At 41.8% G+C, this 6,538-nt stretch overlaps 1 pseudogene; it reads right to left on the bottom strand.

Moving 5' to 3' along the window:
- Positions 1 to 2,646: 2,646 nt before the first annotated feature.
- On the bottom strand, positions 2,647 to 3,653 carry LOC115301423 (annotated as a pseudogene).
- Positions 3,654 to 6,538: the final 2,885 nt, after the last annotated feature.

The following is a 6,538-nucleotide window of genomic DNA, read 5'->3' as shown; positions in this document are numbered from 1 at the left end:
ACGATGGGCTGGGAGTTCAGTTAATCACTAATGGCCAATGGTTTAATCCAACGCGTTTTCATAAAGCCTACATTAAAAAACAACAAATAAAAAAACCTAAGCTAAGTGACCCAGAGAGCTTCTGGGATGCTGCAAACGTGAGGGCGCTGGAGGTACGCGGAAGCATACAAGAGTTGTGCTCGCCCCACACTTCGCCCTACATATCTTTTCTGACTGGCTGTTTTTGAACTGCTTTCTTTTATATTAAACCAGTAATCTAGTAAGAAAATGGTTTTTCCGAGTTCTGTGGAGTACTCTAGTACATTATCAAACCTTAAGAGGGAGTCATACAAATATCAGATGACTTCACTCATATGAGGACTTTAAGATATAAAACAGATGAACATAAGGAAAGGGAAGCAAAACTAATATAAAAACATGGAGGGGGACAAAAACATGGGACTCTTAAATATGGAGAACAGAGAGTTACTGGAGGGGTTGTGGGAGGGGGGATGGGCTAAGTGGGTAAGGGGTACTAAAGAATCTACTCCTGAAATTATTGTTGCACTATATGCTAACTAACTTGGATGCAAATTAAAAGAAAGAAAAAGAGGGAGTCATGGGGATCTTCAGTTTAGTGTTTGCCACAAGTCGGTAGTACAGGAGGGCTGGATTTCTGATTGGAGTCGGAAGTGAGGGCAGGGCAGTCCTGTGAGAGAGAGCCTTCAGCCTGTGGGATTGGTGCTAACTCCAGGCAGTTTGTGTCAGAATTGAGTTAAATTGTAGGATACCCAGTTGGCGTCCACCAGTGTTCCAGGAGTGTGGAACATCCCCCATATCTGGTGTCAGAAGTGTTGGTCAGAGCAGAGTAGAAGAACAGAGTGTTTTCTTTTTGTGGGTATGCCATAGTTTCTTCATTCTACTGTTGATGGCTATTTGGGGTGTATTTTAGTGTTAACCTGCTATGAATAATGCTATATCCCTTTGTATGATTTTTGATGACCGTATATAAACATTTCTTTTGGGTATATACTCAGGAGTGAGATTTCTGGGTCATACGTTCAACTCTCATTGATATGACCAAAGGGTTTTCTAACAGAGTTGCATAAATCTATATTCCCATGAGCCCTCTCACCTTGGTGTTCCAGATATTCACCAACATTTGCTTTGTCTTTTTTATTTTAGCTTTTTTGGTGGTGTGTAATGGTACAGAATTATGATTTTAATTTATATTTCCCGAATGCCTAATGATTTTGAGCACACTTTCAAATATTTATTGGCTATTTGAGTGTGTCATCTTTTGTGAGGGACCTTTTCTTTTTTCTTACTGAGCTCATTATCTATTCTGGAAACTGATCTTTTGTTGAGTTATATTTGTTATAAATAATCATCTCAATCTATGCCTTGCATTTAGTAGCTTTATTGAGGAATAATTCACATACCCACAATTTGTCCATAGTAAGTGTGATTAGGCAGGCCAGCTCCGAGGTCCTAGAAAGGGTCCCACAGGACCAGTCAAGAGGCTCCTTGGCTTCTTGCAGGATAGAAACCAAAAGGGGAGCTGAGAGGAAGTGAAAGTATAGTTTATTGAAGATCTAGAGAGAACAGATACAGAGAGAGCATCCGGGACACTTGGAAAGGAGCTAGACTCTGTCTTTGCTTGGTGTCTGGGGTTTTTATTGAGGATGGTGGTCTGGTGTACATGTCTTCTCAGGCATCCAGGAACTGTCATTTATGCCCTCAAGCCAGTGTTGCAGGATTTTTTTTTACCCCAATACCTGGGAAACCTTGTCTTGCCGCCTGGGAAAAATGAAGAGGTGGACACAAAATAAAATGAGCAACAGGCAAAAAGTTTATTAGAGTATAAGATTAGAAAGGAAGACTAGTAGGAAAGCTCTCTTTACAGAGAGGGGACATTCAAAAGTGAATGCCCACCAGTAATAGCTAAGGTCCTTGTTTTATCAGGTTCTGGTCCCACCCTCTATCCCCAACCCCCATATTTAGGTCTTTTGTCAAATTCCTGAGGGAAATCAGAGAGGAAGTGGGTGGGGTCTGTTACCTTCTTAAGAGGAACCTCTGCCCTGAAGGGGTTTGCTGTGGTCAGACACTCCCAGCATTGTTCCAAAATTTGTGTTTTTCCCCCACTCAGGGACCTCAGGTCCCATCCTCTCTCTCTCCACCTATTTTATCCTGTGTTTACCGATCACACCAGGGGTCTTGGCCTCCAGGTGTCTGTAGTGAGTCATCTTGGAAAAATGACCTGGCCCAGTCACTCCTTAGACGTAATCTATTATGCTGGAAGACTCCAAAGAAATCATTAACTCCTTGGCCTTTACTGGGAAGATATACATTTAAGCATGTGTTAGGCAGGGATGCAGGAAGAAGAGAGGCGGCAAAAAAGCAGTCTTTCATGGAGTCCCTTCAGTTTCCCCATCAAGTGATTTTTAGTATATTATGCAGTTGTGAAATCATCCCCACAATTCAGCTTTTTTATTAAAATTTTTCGATTTAGTTTTTCAAATTGCCATATCATAAAAAATTTATAAATTACATTTATATAAAGTAGTACATTTGCAGCTCAAATGATTCTAAACTGTATATTTCAGGTCTACCCAACTTCTTAAAAATATTTGAGGAGAGCTGCAAACACAGATTTCAGTTCCATGATTATTCCTTTGCTCATTCGTCTCCCTCTTTTCTTTGCCGAGTAACTTCTTTTAGAGTGTTCAAGGTAGAATTTACCCTGTTCATATTTTTCCACTTCTCTTTTTATTTATTATTATTATTATTATTATTACTTAAAAAGATTTTTTTTGTGTGTCTATTTTTGAGAGAAAGAGAGAGAGAAAAAGAGACGGAGACACAGAACCTGAAGCAGGTTCCAGGTTCTGAGCTGTCAGCACAGAACGTGAGGAGGGGCTCAAACCCACTAACAGCCAGATAGACCTGAGCCGAAGTAGACACTTAACTGAGTCACCCAGGTGCCCCTTATTAGTATTACCTTTAACGTTTATTCATTTCAGAGAGACAGAGCACGAGCAGGGGAGGGGCAGAGAGGGAAACAGAATGCAAAGCAGGCTCCAGGCTCTGAGCTGTCAGCACAGAGTCCGACTCGGGACCTGAATCCAAGAACCCAGAGATCAGGACTTGAGCCGAAGTCAGACGTTCAACTGACGGAGCCACCCAGGCGCCCCAGTCCACTGCTCTTTAGGTAAGATCTGCTTGCTGCCTTGCGTTCAGGTCCACTATTCTCTTAATGCGAAACACCCTGTTGTTATTATACAGGTTCTCAGGAAGCCTTATGGCCTCTTTCACACCTTCATGGTCATATATGGTAACATCTCGTGTTAACCCCAGTTTATTAAACCCTGCAGCATTGTAGCACCATTTCTGTGCACTCTCCAGCCACAAGCTTGACATTACAACAGCAGGTCTGTGCACAATTTTGACCCAAGACTCCACAATTCAGTTTTAAACTACTTCCCTCACCCCAGAAGATTCTCTCCTACCTATTTGTTGTCATTCCTGCTTCAACATCCAGCCACAGGCAACCACTGATCTTTGTCAGAAAGGGGATATTTTCATGGTTCTGCAGTTAGAGCTTTCTGAGAAAACATTACTGGCACGTGGGTTAAGCCTTGGACGTTGGAGGAATTAGATAGACCTTGAACCATCTGCTCTCAGTCAAAGGGTAATAAACCTTCCCTCTTCCAGAGCCAAATGCTTCACCTTCTGTGGAGCAGACTTCCCACTCCCTTTTGGAGAGATTTCATTTACATTCCAAAGGACTGGGTTTCTCTTTTTTTCTCCGGAGGGCAGGAGGGAAGGGGTGATAATCCTATTTCCACATAAAACCCCAATTCATAATTTCTGGGTTCCTGGGATACCACTCCTGGACATGGAGTCCCAACCATGTGGCTACTACTAGGTCACCTCTGAGAATTTGGTGGTGCCACTGTGGTAAATAGTTACAATGACTCTGATCTCTGCTCCAGCAAATTCATGGTTTCTTTCAGGACAGAGATAAACAAATGCAAATAGTAAAAATGTATCCGTGTTGCTGACAAGGATGAGATCCTATTTGAAACAAAGTTTGCTAGAAGAGACACAGGAGACCCTCATAGACTGACTAATGGGATTTGAGAGATGTCAACAGAAACCACAGCTGGCTACAGAAACCTCAGCCTTTGCTGGCTGAGGACTGGGAAGTAGGATTGGAACTAGCAGCCCAAATAGTGTCTTGGGTTTTTGTTCTCTTACAGGCAAGGGAAGAAAGGGCCCAGGAATCCTTAAAATTGGGCTGTGGGTGGGTTGACAATGTTAGAAGTCTCAGTGCGTTCTCCTTCAGCTTGGATGAGAAAGAAGAAGAATCCCAAAGTTGGTCCTTGGGTATGCCAAAAACAGTAGAAATGATTTTGTTTATTGCTTTCTCCCTCAGACGGGAGGAGAAAACATTAATTTGTTACCAAAACTGAAGCAAGGTTTGGCACTGCAGCTGCTAAGGTGCTCAAACCTGAAGGGAGAGGCATCACTCTTCCTCCTACGGAAACACTTTGTTTCCCCCACACCTTCACTCCCCTTCTGCTGCCTAAAGGTTTAAGGGTGGGGCTCAGCACTTCTTGTCTCCTGGGATGAGGGTAGTTCTACACACTCATTACGCTGGGAACTTTTATTGGGGGAGGAATTAAGATGTTAATAATCTGTTGGACAAAAGTGTCTATGTGCCTCCTTCTGTGTCAGGAAGTGGTGGAGGACTCAGGGATGGATAATAAAGGTGCTAAAAATATAAAATGTGGAGCCATGGATGTACGTAAGAGGACAGAAAGACACAGCCCAACCATAGCCCAGATGCCCAGAAGTACACAGGCAGGGAGCCAAAGAAAGAAATATGGGAAAAACCTCTCCACTTACCCACTTACCTAGTCTGACTGTCACTACAGCCACTTCTTCCAGCTGGGAAATAACAGCTGATCTTGGCAGCTGTCACTGTAAGTTTTGAAATGCTAAGTTAACTCTTAGGGCTTTGAGCAAAACCTGAAGAAAAGAAAAACAAATGTAATAAAAAGACTGTCTACTTTACTTGTACGTGTACTTGGGCAGCTTCACTGGAAAATGAAGACCCGAAGGAGTAGCTGGAGCTGACTGCTATGTGTTTGTTTGGACAAAGGGAAAGAAATTGTGAGAACGTGACCAAACACAGGGGTTTGGGCTAGGGCAGTTAAGTGGGGAAAAGTGACTAGAAAGATGAGGATCAGTTTAACAAGTTTGTGCAGATTTCTCTCAGCCTCCACTCCCCTTCTCTGGTGACTAAAATGTTTTCCTTCTGCTGCAGGGAGGGCAGGACACTTTTCACAGGGGAGTTTTACCGCCTGCTTTCCAGAAGAAAAAGGAAGGTCAGAGGGCCCCTCTTCCATCTGCTGTTTTTAATGTGACTTTAACTCACTCAAAATAATCAGTATGCCAATGCAGCGTGTTTTGGGGTAGTATACTCTGAAACCCTACATTTTGTGGCTGAATTAAATCTGACTGCATAGTAGAAATTAATGTGGATGTATATATGCTTGTAATTTCCTATTTCCCAGGGGCTAGTAGGGATCGATACTCAAATCATGAAAAGCTACAAATAAAGAAATGCTAGTGGGGACATGTATCAGAATGAGTCTCCATGACTGATGAATTATGCTACCATTCTTGCTGAACGGGGTCCTCTGGAAGTTCTGGTGATGATGACATGAGAAATTACAGTTTCAGATGCTATAGAAAATTAAGGTCTTGTTTTTGTTAACCTTAGTTATAAAACAAAAAATTTCTCATATGTTTAGGATTTAGAAGTTCAGTCGGAAGTATCTACCAGTCGTTCACAGCTCTCAAGGCTGAAGGAACATTAATTCTTTACAGTATTGTTTCTCAAGAGATTAATATGTCATATTGAAAATTGGTTGTGGATTTTTATTCTGAAAGACAGATTTTACTTTTATTTGATTAAGAAGATTCTCCCCACATAAAATTATCAGCTAAAGAATGCCTGCAAGGAGTGAATATGTATACATTTCTATTAAGCCTATGTTATTTTCTCATTCTTTTTTCAATTTGGGGGATTAATTTTATATAAAATTCCATAGGTCAGTTGGCCAAGAATATTATAGGATTGCAGCAAATTTGAGAGAAAGAAAATTTCAAGTCAGAGACATGAAATGGAAGGTTAGGTAATATTTGTCTGCCTAACCCCCAAGGACATTTTGGCATCCTGTATTTAATAATGCTGTATCTAGCCAATAAATCAATAGACTTCATAGGGATGCTACAGCCTAGCTTAATAAAAATTTATTTTTTAAAGAAGAATTCCTGGGAGCCTGGTTGCTCAGTTGGTTAAGCAGTTGAATTCGGCTTACGTCATGATCACACAGTTCATGAGTTTGAGTCTCACATCCGGTGAACTCGAGCCCCTCTTCCAGTTAGCACTAGTTCCCCATCTGGTGAACATGAACCCCGCTTCAGGTGAGCCTCACTTCTCTCTCTCTCTCTGACCTTCATTCACTTGCACCCTTTCTCAAAAAAA

This window comes from Suricata suricatta, chromosome 1, assembly GCF_006229205.1.
Source record: "Suricata suricatta isolate VVHF042 chromosome 1, meerkat_22Aug2017_6uvM2_HiC, whole genome shotgun sequence".
Lineage (NCBI taxonomy): Eukaryota > Metazoa > Chordata > Mammalia > Carnivora > Herpestidae > Suricata > Suricata suricatta.
The sequence above is the reverse complement of the archived record's forward strand: the minus strand, read 5'-3'. Positions and strand labels throughout refer to the sequence as shown.